General features: G+C 37.8%; 1 protein-coding gene across 3 annotated transcripts in view; it reads left to right on the top strand.

Moving 5' to 3' along the window:
- Positions 1-13935, top strand: part of ADGRG6 (adhesion G protein-coupled receptor G6) — a 144096-nt gene that overhangs the window by 35623 nt on the left and 94538 nt on the right. The window lies entirely within an intron of this gene.

Genomic DNA, 13935 nt, shown 5'->3' with positions numbered 1-13935 from the left:
AGCTCCTGCCTGACATCCCCCTAGTGACAGTACAGAGTCTAAATAGCATATTAGGTACCAAAATCAATAGCATTGATTGCTTGGGAATGCTGTGTGCTAGAGACACTACAACCGTTCCAGTATCAGTAGAGGAGCTGCTAAGAATTGGAGTTGGTTATGGTGATGAAAGGACCTCTTTAAATATGACCCAAATTTTTTTGAAGTGGCTAATGCTGGATGATACATTTGTAACCCTTAGACACTTTTGTCTAACTTTACATCACCTATTAGTTGTTTAACTTTGTATCACCTATTGTCTTTACATTGCATACTGGGCTCGTTTACTTTACAAACCTTTGACATGTATACTTTTGTATACTTTTCTGACTTGGTAAGTTCTTTTTGTGTGCAATGTTTTACTTTTTATTACTTATACTGTCATTTTAGCTTTCTTGTTTTTCAAGATTTTAAGAACAGTACAAGCTTTAAGTACAATATCTTAATTAAAATCTTAAATAGAAGCTGCTTTTGTTACCAATGTGCTCTTTAGGCAAATTGTTTTAGGCAAATTAGTCTGATACGTGTTGTGCAAATGTTATAGTCAGCTAATTCAGTAGCCAGAATAGACATATCTGTTGATGTCAGCAGCTTCAGCGTGGAAAAATAATGTAGCTGAGCCAGTTAGTATGAGTAACTGGAAATAATAATAGTGGCACTTCTGTATTGAAACTAAATTGAAAGAACAATATATGCAGTTTTCTGTTTCAGCTGGTACAAGTAAAGTGCAGACCGTTCACGGGTCATGATATTTTCCGTATTTGTCTCACTACATTCTAAAAGCAGTATACTTTTATTGCTTGTTAATGTTGGTTATACGCTTTATATGATTTTCTTTGCCGCAAATGCAAACTAAAAGCAATTTCAGTAATATATATATATATAGAGAGAGATGAGCGAACACTGTTCGGATCAGCCGATCTGAACAGCACGCTCCCATAGAAATGAATGGAAGCACGCAGACTTTGCCGGCGGCCGGCCGCTTAACCCCCCGCGTGCCGGCCACTTCCATTCATTTCTATGGGAGTGTGCTGTGAGCGTGCTGTTCAGAACGGCTGTTCCGAACAGTGTTCGATCATCTCTAATTATATACAATATACATACTTGATGAACATATTTAGTAGTCATAAATTTTTTGTTTTATTGTTTACTTTATGAACCTATATTTTTAATATTTAGTTACTGAGTGACTTTTGCTTTGAATATGTTCTACATACAAAAAATACTAAAATTAAAAAAGTAAAGCTGATAGGCATTGCATCCTTGGTAGTTTAGTGACATAGGGAGATCTCTCCACTTGTCACAGCCATTGCTGTAATCTTTAAGGCTAAGGGTATGTTCACACAGAGTTTTTTGCAGGCGGATTTTATCACGGAATCCGCCTCAAAATTACCCTGCAAAATTGCCTCCCATTCATTTCAATGGGAGTTATGCAGTTTTTTTCCGCTAGCGTTATTTTTCAGCTACCGAAAAAAAATGCAACATACCTTATCTTTCCGCGGATTCCGCAGCTCAAGACACCCTCCTGCTTAGGCCCATTCATATGGGCCCAAACAGGAGCTGGATGCCGTGACAGGACATTGATACACTGCATCAGCATCCAATCACGGCTAGCCGTGTGAAAAAGCAAAACTGCGGAGATTTCCACTGTGTAAACTAACCCTAAGGCCCCATATTACAGAAACACATTTTTATTTGTTGTGGGTTTTTTTAACCAAAGCCAAGAATGGCTGCAAAAGAAATGGGGAATATGTAAGAAGTATTTATACTTTTACCTTTTGCCCAATCCATCCTGGCTTTGGCTCAGAAAACCACAGCAAAATCTGCAACAAAAAAAAACTGCATTTCTGCAACATGGGGCTTTGGTCTAATGGTCAGAATGGTTCAGAGTATTAAACATATCTTAGTTATATTCCTAGTCTCTACGTGTCTGCCTTCATGTTGCCACAACTAAAGTGCCTATGTGATCACAGGACTATATATGTACACTGCTTTACATTCCAGACTCTGGAACTATTTCCAGCATAGAACAGGAAGGTGGAAGGTGTGTAAATACAAACGAATTAGAATGAGCAACTATTTTCATTGGTTTATTATAGTATACTTTTGGATTTTTTTAAGCATAATGTGTGCAGTAGAGATGAGCGAGTAGTACTCGATCGAGTAGGTATTCGATCGAATATTACGGTATTTGAAATACTCGTGCTCGATCGAGTACCACTCGCTGTTCGAATGTAAAAGTTCGATGCAGAACCAGCATTGATTGGCCGAATGCTATACAGTCGACCAATCAACGCTGGCTGTTCTCCTACCTTTAGAAACCTTCTCTGTGCAGCTTCCCCGCGGCGTCTTCCGGCTCTTCATTCACTCTGCCAGGCATCGGGCCTGGGCAGAGCCGACTGCGCATGTCCGCTTGTAGTGCGGGCATGCGCAGTCAATAATAGGGTTCAATTCGAATAGTCGAATATTGAGGGGCTACTCGAAACGAATATCGAACCTCAAACATTTTACTGTTCACTCATCTCTAGTGTGCATGGAAAAAGAATATCTTCGTGTCAAAGGAATATCTGCAACAAATGTCTGGGAAGTTATATCAAAGGGATCAGGTGGTGTAAGAGACTCTTGAGTCTGGAAATACGAGTGTGTGGATTTTCCAGTGGTAGCAAAATTATTGGACAACCAAGTCACAGCCACCTAAGTGTGTAGCCTGGTGTATTAACCCCCAAATACCAGCATCCCTTCAGAGGCAGTACCAACTAAATAGAGGCAGCGAGTTTCATATACTGTGAGAGGGAGAGTTGCTGAAAGAGCCTGTTATTCTATAGCTACGAGAATGTGTATATGGTAATTGAGTATTGAATGCCTAGGAATCTCATATTTTTCCCATAATCCCCCAGTGGAGCGAAAATGGCTTTGTAAGTCTCCATATGCCTGTGAAGGTGCTCGCTCATTAAGGAGTGATATTATTCACAGATCCATAGGGATCTCCGATTCTTTATTGCAAGTTTAGATACCCTATATGTACTTTACTATGAGAAACTTTATCAGTAAAATTAATTTATTTTTGTATACCCAATGTTGTTGTGCATATCACTGTGTGTCTGACAAGAACCCCGCTGCTCTGTCACCATCACCTTATACACAGTCCAATTTGCCCATCTCAGACATGCAAACCCACAGCTGTATCAGAGACAGTAAGCTGTATATGTGATATGTGTAAGCCTACAAAAGGAACTTTTTTTCAATAAGAATAAAATAATATGTATACTGTCAAACATTTATCTGCCACTGTATGACTTTTGGCTTCCTATGTTTTGAGAACTGAAAGTACTGTACCAGCCTTAGCTAGTCATCATACCACGTGTGATGTAGCTGCAGCAGCTGTTAGCCCACCATGAACGCACCAGCCAGGCATGACCGATCTAATACTTTACTACATGATGTCTTCATAGATGGAAGATAGCTGAAAATAGATTCCCTTAGCAATTTCCTCAGTAGACTTTTTCCTGTTTCCTGATATTTCTGATTTTACTATTTTATTATGTATCATTATTAGTTATATTATGTTTTATTAATAGGTAATGCGGCATTCGCACAAGCGCCGCTGTCCGCCCTGTGGTTTCCGTCCTATTCCCTGGAGAAACTGGATAGTGGACGGCTTGCTGGCGGACAGTTTTAAACCGCATTCATTTGAATGGGTTTTTAAAGCAAACCATCGCTGTCCATATGCGGCCTCTCCACCTGGAAACAGTTTTTTTTGGGCACAGACACAAAGCAAGTGTCCACGCTGCATAAGTGGTAAAGGCATAGCTAGGGGTTGAGCAGGGAAGGAGGACGGACGCTGCCAAGTGGGCCACCAGCTCAAATATACTGGTATTATCACTATATGGTGACTGTATAGTGGTAGATATCGGCTCTACACAAGCTCCGCAGACCATTTAGGTGAATATAACACAGGAAACATTTATTGACTTGCAGGTGACTTCTCTGACAGTAATTATTCACATTTGATCAGCTGTTTGAAGGGAACCCCCTTTTGTCCCGTTATATAAATGATCCCCCTTATAATCATAAATCACCCTAATGTCCCCATATGTAAACGATCCCCCTTATAATTATGAACCCCCTAATGCCTCCTTGCATAAATAATCTCCTCCCTTATTTTTTTATAATGTCCTCTGATGACCCCTTATAAATGATTTCCCACTTATTTTTATAATGTCCCCTGACGACCCCTTATAAACGATCTCCTTATAGTCATAATGTCCCTAATGTCCCCTTTGATTCCACACATAATAAGGCCCCCAATTGCCCTAAGAGATGAAAGTTATACTCACCTGGTTGCAATCTCTTGCAGTTCAGAGTCACCTCTACTCTTCTTTCCTCTACTACTTTACAAGGCACTATGAGTATAGGACCTCTGCGTCCAGTACAGGCGATGATATGCTGTGACATCAGATGGATACACAGTTGACAGTACATACAGGCCTGCGAGAACTATACACTCTACTGAGTCACATTCTGAGTTAATTTGATGGAATTCACACAACTTAAATCCGCCTATGATTTCAATGTTTCACTTTGATTTTCGGGATGATTTAGAATCCAGCTGTCAGCTGGGGGTTTATTTTTGTTTCCATTGATCGTTGATACGTCATTTTGTTACAATTTATATCAAGAAAAATTTTCAACTTGAATTTTTGGATTATCGATGTCCAATGTGTGATTTAAGTCTTTCATATAATAGCTAAAATACAGCAAACACCAAATCAGGAATCCTTGTCTTAAGCACCTGCCCACTTACTGTAGACCCTGCCCTAGACATAACATTACATTACTTTTTGCCCTAGCCAAGGTGTTCCTTTAACTTTGTTTCAGCATACTTAATACAATTACAAAGGATGCGCCCACATGGTCCCAGTGTCAGCTTTCGTGATTATCACACTTATGACATAATGTCCTAGTCATTTTAAGGAAGAACATCTTGTACAAGACTCAGGCTAGACATTAGAACATCTTGTTTTCCCCTCGGTCGTTCCCTCTGATTTCCTATTAATATGAGTTTATGCTTGCTCTAACGTTTCCTTGATAAACCAGTCTAATGGGAAATGATCCATAAATCAGAATTGCTAATCGTAATGTCATTGCGGTCCCAGTGGGTGTTTTAATTGCTATAAAGAATGTGTGTATATAGAAATCTTATTCATCATGACTCTTACACTCATCATAGACATAAAGCAGATGCATCTAAACTTGATATGTATACTAATCCAATTATTTATATTAACCATCAGCGTTTGACTGTTATAGTTTATCCAGGACCAGTATATTGAATATGTTATCAGAAAAGACAACACCTGTACTCTATGTCCATTTTGATGGACACCAGACTCAGTAGAAATCAATGAATCCAATTTTAATGGATTGACGCCAATGAAATCCATACATTTTTTTTTAACAGTCCATTAAAACAGATGCAAATGGTTTGTTATCTCTATATGTAAACGCAAAGATGACATTGAGTTTACTGCAAGAATGTCTGTCCTAGAAGCATATATTTTATTTTATTTTACAGTATATGTAATGTAATATACATTTACTGTGCATATGATTTGTATGGTATATTTATATTAGGTTTCTAGTAATGATAATAAACTCTCCTGGTAAAGGCAATGTCTATATATACTGAGGAACTTCATAGTGTCCTGTCCATCAAACAGACAAAGTTCGCCCACCATCGTGAAGAATGCAAGAAGTGAATAGAAGAAACTGCAGGCAAAGCTGCTGCGACATGGGAAACCCCTTTAAAGGCCAAAGAACAGACAAGGCACAAATCAAATTTCTAGGGTTCTTAGTCATGCTTAAGGCCCCTAAATATGAGAAATGCATTGAAAAATTGTGATTCCTGGCTTGGCTTTTTAAAGTTACTAAAATAATGGTTCCAAGATTTTAACTTGAGAGTCAGTACAACTTACTGCTTGGATTATAGGTGATGATCAATTAGATTGTTGGTATGTACAGGAATTTGAATATATATATATATATATTTGTAATTTTAGAGTTGCTTTAAAAGGGAAGTTACTCATGAACTGTATGACTGGTAAAAATGTAAGACAACTTCCATTTCACAAGTTCCTTCCTTGTTGTCAATGTAGCTATGTATGATGAAACGTTGACACTCATGTGACTGATTTAATATGTTATAGGTTATAACACTCACAAGTCATTCTGAAGCCTGCGGCTTTTATATTAGATTCCCTGTGACATATTAGTGACACATTAGTTTTGGACATAGTAGTGACATATTACAGTTTAGTACAGTGACATATTAGTTTTGGAAACATGTCGCTTATCATTGGACATCTCTTTGCCGTGATCTATGAAGCTATGAAGGTGATGGGGACTCTCAGGCTAGATTCACATGACAGCGATAGCTGGCTGTGCGATGTCCGTTTATTTTTTTTAGCAGACATTAATTTCACTGTCAGTGAATGGGGGCTATTCTCATGACCGTTATTTTGATGGTCCATGGTCAGAAACAGTCTGAGAGCAAGACAGATAGTGTTATTTGCCACAACAGTCTCCATTGTGGTCCGATCTTAGACTCCGCCTCGTCACAGACGAGCCTCCGGCAGAACCAGCATTGATTGGCCGAATACTGTTCACTGTATAGCATTCGGCCAATCAACGCTGGTCAATGCATTCCTATGAGAAAAAGTCAGCTCCCGTATAACCGCAAGCTGCCAGCTCTCCCAACTAGCAAAGACGAGCTTGCTGCAGAACCAGGGTTGAATGGTCGAATGCTATACACTGTATAGCATTCAGCCAATCAAAGCTGGTTCTGAATCAAATCTTTACTGCGAATAGGAGTAGTATTCGATAGAGTGCAAGTCTTTCGAATACCGTAGTATTTGTTCGAATACCTACTTGATCGAATACTACTCACTCATCTCTAATAGTAACAAATAATTATTAAAAAATATGTTTAACAAAAATCTTCCTGCCCCCTGATAAATGGGGGCCTGCATGGTCAGACCCATACTAAATAAATCCTTTAATTTCTGAAGTTCTTATGTTCCTTGGGAACAAAACAATAGCATGTCTTCTTTGAAATCTCTAATTTTACAAGATAGACCTTAACCTAATATAAAAGATTTTTATTTACAAGCTTTTTTGTTGTCTGCATACAAATATGAACCAGAGAACATTTTATCTTGTTTTTCGTTTTTCTAACACAAAATGCCAATAAAAATAATTTACAGACAAATTGGGTGGAACACAGGATTTTCACTTTGCCCTTTCGCTATAAGGAAATCCATAATTTTATCTACTGGCAGTGCACATTGTACTTAGTAAGTTGTTGAATGGGTCAGCAAAGGTTTATCCAGTTGATGTGTTTGTTTCCATTTTCACTGGCAGTTGACCAAATAATTAGGAGCCGGAGAATGGTCCCTGAGTTGGCTCTAGATGTATTTTCTTGTCTGTGTGCTCTGAATTCCATCTGATGTGCTGTGCGCTTCTGTAAAACATGTACAGTAATCCGGATTTTCCTTTAATATATACTGTATTTCCAGAGTAAGATATAATGGTACTGTATCATTTCAAATGTATGGAAAAAAACAAATTTTTTTCATGGTTTGTACCAGCAGACTTTGCTTTTCTCTATTATAAACTTTTTAATAAAGTAAATTGAGATGCTACTAAAAAAAAATCCGTATTTTTTACCTGTGACATTTTCAAGACTATTCTAGAATCCTGGGTTTGGATGGCAGTTTACTGGGTGAACCTCCTTTTTCATCATACACTTAACTGCTACTTTGCCTGATGGGAGAGACCAGAAAATCACGGTCCTAGTGTTTGAATGGAGACTGGGACAGCAGACACATTTACTAACTACTTTTAGACAGTTGAAGGGAGTCAGTCGTTGCAAAAAGTTCTTTTTAGCTAAACACACTATTGAATAGCTTTTAAAAAGGCTATTCTACTACTACCTTTATTTCTTGTCTTATCCTTGCTGTTTTTGTTAAGTCAATTTCTTTTGATATGCAAATGATCCTCATGGAGCACCCTGGACATTCCCCAAGGCCTCCAAACACCTCTCGCGTCATGCCTCCTCCACTGCTTGTGTTCTGTCTCTCCTCCTTCTTCCCGGATATTGAGCCGAGCACTGGCCTCTGATGCCACGCTGTTCTAGTTGAAATCTCGGGCATGTGCAGTAGCACTCTGGTCAGAGTATACTGTGTATGTCTGAGCAGCCATTTTGTTGTGGTCAACTACAGCATACTGCACCTGCAAAAGAATTGAGCACACCAAAATGGCTGCTTAGACATGCGCAGTGCACTCTGACCGGAGCGGTACTGCGCATGCCCAAGATTTCAACTAGAACAGAGGCATCAGAGGCCAGGAAAGAGGAGGAGAGACGGAGCACAAGAAGTTCAGGGGTGGTGTTAAAGGCATGAGGTGTGCTTAGAGGTCTTGGGGAACGTTCAAGGTGCTCCGTGATGATCAATCGCGTAATGAAAGAAAGTGTCGGTGACGAGACAAGGAGTAAAGGTAGTAGTAGAATAGCCTTATTAAAGGCTATTCTAATGTGTGTTTAGCTAAAAAGAACTTTTTGCAATGATAGACTCCCTTTAATATGACATCAGATCCTCTCCTCATTGTAATGTCCTTATCATTTCCTTAGTTATTTCTATATACATAGTCATACAAGAAAGGCGGTCAATCATTGAAAAGGACCGCCCACTGGACTCCCTAGTGTAGAAACAGCAGGAATTGAAATTAACACTATATGAAGTGTACAACATTTTTCACACAAAACTCTATACCCTACTGCCCACCATGTTTATACAGACAAGTTCAAATTAGCTAAATTAATGTTAATAATAAATTAAAATAATACATTAATAAACTTCTTTGTAAGGCCTTGTGTGAAAACAAGATTAACCGTGGCTGCATACAATGTGTGAATGAGGCCTAAGATGTTCTTCCCCACGCCTTCCTCTAATCCTTATATATTTGTAATGGCAGAACTTACTTGTAACCACAGTTTGGTCCCTTTTTAAAGATTTTCTCAGAAACAAGTTCTGCCTAAATAAAAGTTGGCAATGGCTCCTATGTTTTTTAGAGCTTAATCCACAATTGCGAGGCTTTGTTATTATTGTAAGTCTTTAATGCACATATTCACTAAGTGTACAAAATGTTGGCAACCCAACATACACATAAACACTACTGCACAATGCTGACAAAACAAATCAATTAGTAACATACCAGCGAGATATTTCCTGTTTTCTATAAAGTAATGGGAAAAATAAAGTTGTATGCAAGACCCCATTGGATGTTCAGCATTAACTCTCGGACTTCAGACAGCGAACAACAATGCGCTATTAAGAAGCCACATGTTTTATTCTAATTCAATTTAACCACTTCTTTACCCTACCCTGAGGCTCATATCTAACTTGTACATTTTCAATGACATTTTTCCGACATGAAAGCAAACATGTTATCCGCTAAAAAACGTCACATTGTGAAACTGCTTTAGAAGCAAAGCTGAAGAAATCTGCTACTTATAATGTGATGACATCTCCATATTTCTTACTTGGTCAGCCAGATCTGTGACTCCAAGGAAGACAAAAAATTATGCGAGCTCAAAGAATGACAGCTTGGTGGTGGCGAATTATTCAGCCGGGCTTTTTGATAGGGCGGTCTTTGTTGCCTACATTCAGAAACTATGACCACTAGATTAATTTGCAAAAACGGACAATGGATTCATTCAGTATTCTGCTATTTTCTCCTAATAGACAAAAAGCACATGGAAACATCTAGTGCCGATGATGTGATGGGAACACACTAAAATAAAATTTGATTTGGCAACTGTTGTGGGTTTGTCATACGTATGGTTGGATCCTATGAAGGCTTGTCTGTTTAGTAACCTTGGGTGCTTTCCTGTACATGACTCAATTTATGATCATATAAGTCAAAGTTCACATTAGCCTTAAATGTAAAGTCAGTGCCGATAAAGTTATTCTATATGTGATATGTAAATTATATTTATGTTTTATAACATTTACAGTATTTCCATATCACATTTGGACTAAGAAACATCTTTTAATAGGAAAAATGTATGAGCTAAAGGCAGCACAGTTTAACAAATTTGGCAATTTGACTATTTAATTGGTATAAATATTAATAATCCCTTTTCGACTTTTTACTCAGCAAAGTCAGTTTTAGGCTAAGACTCCACGTTGCGGAAATGCAGCTCTTTTTGTTTTAGATTTTGCTGCGGTTTTTTAAGCCAAAGTCAAGAATGGCTACAAAAGGAATGGGAAATGTATAAGAACATCTTATACTTCTTACTTCTGCTCTATCCACTCCTGGCTTGGGCTCAAAAAACTGCAGCAAAATCTGACGCCAAATAAGTTGCGTTTCGACAATCTGGAGCCACAGCCTTAATGTATTAACTTCCATATACTTGGAAAGAATAATCCTACCTTATGTAATAGTGGACTAGCAGGTTGTATCACTGGCATGTGTATCCCAATTAAATTTATGAGAAGAAATTCTCAGTATAAACCGTCTTTCATACCTTGTATACTATTCTTTGTCTTTTAAATCTTTGTATTCACGAAGATTATCGTTTTTGTAGCTGTTTTCTCCTGACTTGTCTGTACGGGCATTGCATCTGGGTATGTGAGCTTTGTGGCAGGGATAGGGTTAGCTGGAAATATGCCCCTTACTATCCCATGGTAGTTGGATCGCTGCAATTGCAGAGAACAGACAATAAAGGATAATATTGCTGTATAGTATATGAAGTATGCCTGTAGTGTATGCTGTGTTTATAGTGAATGCTGTATTTGTGTATAGCCTAGCCTGTGTGTATAGCATATATACTATACAGTATTGTATACTGTGTTTAGAGTGTATTCTGTTTGTAGAGTATGTGTAGTCTTTGCTTTGTGTGTATTGTGCATGTAGTCATATACATGGTATCTCAGCTAGGGTCTAAACAGATTTTGGAATCAGATCTGTTCTTAGGGGTCTAGGGTCTGAATTCATTATAGTGTCCAGTGTGATCTCCACATTTATTTGATATGAATTTATTTAGTGTTTTTTTTTATTACTGTGTTCTACCCATTACATTTGTTACCTTAGTTTCCCTATTTAATCCAGCTGCAGCTCTACTATAAGTATACACTTCTTTAAAATGGATGATGCTTAGGTTGTCTTCACACTGCATGTCAAATTAGATAAAAAATATTTTGTGCCCTTATTAATAAGCAAAACACTTGGATCTCCACGGATTTTATTGAACCAAAGCAGTAAAATATAACCATATGATGATCTAAGCAGAAGACTATCTGAGCAGACTGAAAGAATAACACTACCATGGTGCTTGTAATCATTGGGTTTTATAGTTTTTTAAGACTTTACAAAAAAATCCACCATCTAATCAAAGGCTAGCTCTATACAGAAATATAATACAGTATTACAGTCTCCAGAAATCACAGAATACTTTCTTTCTCTGAGCGATTGGAAAGATGCATTCAGGGGCTTTATTTTCTCAACCTCTGGTGAACCTGCTCCAGTCTACACAGTAAAGGTGATATGTGGAATGTAGAAAACACCTGAAAATTCTTAAGTGGATATCCATAGAGATTAGAGATGAGCGAGTAGTACTCGATCGAGTAGGTATTCGATCGAATACTACGGTATTCAAAATACTCGTACTCGATCGAGTACCACTCGCTATTCGAATGTAAAAGTTCGATGCAGAACTAGCATTGATTGGCCGAATGCTATACAGTCGGCCAATCAACGCTGGTTCTTCTCCTACCTTTAGAAGTCTTCTCTGTGCAGCTTCCCCACGGCGTCTTCCAGCTCTTCATTCACTCTGCCAGGCATCGGGCCTGGGCAGAGCCGACTGCGCATGTCCTCTTGTAGTGTGAATTCAGAGCTGGAAGATGCTGCAGGGACGCTGCACAGAGAAGACTTCTCGGAGGATCCAGCCCGACCCTCACTTGTGGACTTGGTAAGTATAATTTGATCGAATGTTGCCTACCCCTGAAACGAGCATTTTCCCCCCATAGACTATCATAGGGTTCGATATTCGATTCGAGTAGTCGAATATTGAGGGGCTACTTGAAACAAATATTGAACCTCGAGCATTTTACTGTTCGCTCATTTTTAATAGAGATCTCATATAGTATTATTACACACTACATTATAGGTTGTCCTAGAAATTCAAGGGACCCCCTGCATGTACTTGGGGATTTACTTATGGTTGCTTTATTCTGTATTGTATTTTGTTTAATAATCATAAAGACTTAGCTGTATTGAAGTCAGTTTTGAATCCTTTATCTCATACTTTATAAGATTTATGCTATACCTTCTATATGCTCACTCACATATTCTCAGTTCTTAGCCTCTCAAAGATCAAGTATTTTTGATTCTATCTTGCATAAGCACAGTTTACATTAATCCATCTATGTCAAAACGTTAGGCACATAGACATATAGCGGTTGCATTTGCTACAATTACAGTAGGGGGCATAGAATGCAATTTTCAGGTTTGAGTGTTTAATCCTTGTATATATGCAGCAATCTTAAAAAAAACTACACTTCGTTTAAAGACTATTATCACTTCCACAAAATCGCCTATAGTGGTAATGGCTTTTTATTACTTTTACGACTTGCACTTAATTTGTGTCCCTGTTCTCCACCATATGTGACATAACTTAGCATGTAGATTTACATTCAAATGAATGGTTTTTATGCTTTCAATGAGCCAAAGAAATTACGGTTTTTGGTTTTAATACCAGAATTGTAACATTTATGGGTTTTCCACCATCTGTCAGCTGATAAAATCTTACATTACCATATGATGCCATCATATGTTTATTTGCCAATTACTGGGTGGCGTTCTACTAAATGGTCAAATTATTGCACTGTAAAATCTGACAAGTCAGCTTCTATATGTAGTGTTTCCTTATTATTACTAAGCAAGAAACCTGCATTACCTGCATGTATATTCACTCACATTAAATCCACTGTAACCCTAGGAGTGTATTGATGGCCTCATGTAAGGAGATCCATCCCTTTATTTGATCTTCCAAGAAATCATTACTTTTATTGCATGGATCAATATATTATAGAATGGATCATTCAGATTTTTTTTTAAATGTAGTTCAATGAAGAATCCTTGGCTGTCAGGATTCTTTGTTTACTCGATAAAATTTAACTCTTTCCTTCAATGACAAAATTTAGATTTTTCATTTTCTCACATCCAAGAGCGATCGCATTTATACTTTTCCACTCACGTAGCTGCGTAGGCCTTGTTTTCTGTGGGACAATTTGTACTTCCTTTTGGCACAATATCAATCCATGTAATATTCCATGTGACGCACTGGATAAAAAAAAAAATCTAAAAGGAGTTTGAAAAAAAAAAATAAAAAAATCTGTTGCACTATTTTCATATGGATGGTAGATATGTAAACTTAAAATAACAATTTACTCAATATGCTCCTTATAAAGTATCCCAGTGGTCCAAAGAATAAAAGTTAGTTTGTTAAATTAAAAAGAGATTGTATATTGTGAGGATAATCTCACGAAGACTTAATGAAACAAGAAGACCCCATTCCATTTACAAACTACAAAATTTGATTTTTGATTATATATTCCTTAAAAAAAGAAATGATAGCTCCAAAATTTTATGGGGAATCTGTCTGCCTTTTTCAAACTTGATCAGCTATCCTTATGAAGGCTGTCGTCTCCTGAGTGAAGTGTCCATACCTGATGACCTCTTCACAATATGGAAATCCAAGACCATAGAAAGTTCCTCCATTCCTGGTTGTACCCATTAGATTGTCATGACTAAGGTCACTACTGATGATTAAGAAGGCTG

The sequence above is a fragment of the Leptodactylus fuscus genome, chromosome 3 (assembly GCF_031893055.1).
Source record: "Leptodactylus fuscus isolate aLepFus1 chromosome 3, aLepFus1.hap2, whole genome shotgun sequence".
Classification (NCBI taxonomy): Eukaryota; Metazoa; Chordata; class Amphibia; order Anura; family Leptodactylidae; genus Leptodactylus; species Leptodactylus fuscus.
The sequence above is the reverse complement of the archived record's forward strand: the minus strand, read 5'-3'. Positions and strand labels throughout refer to the sequence as shown.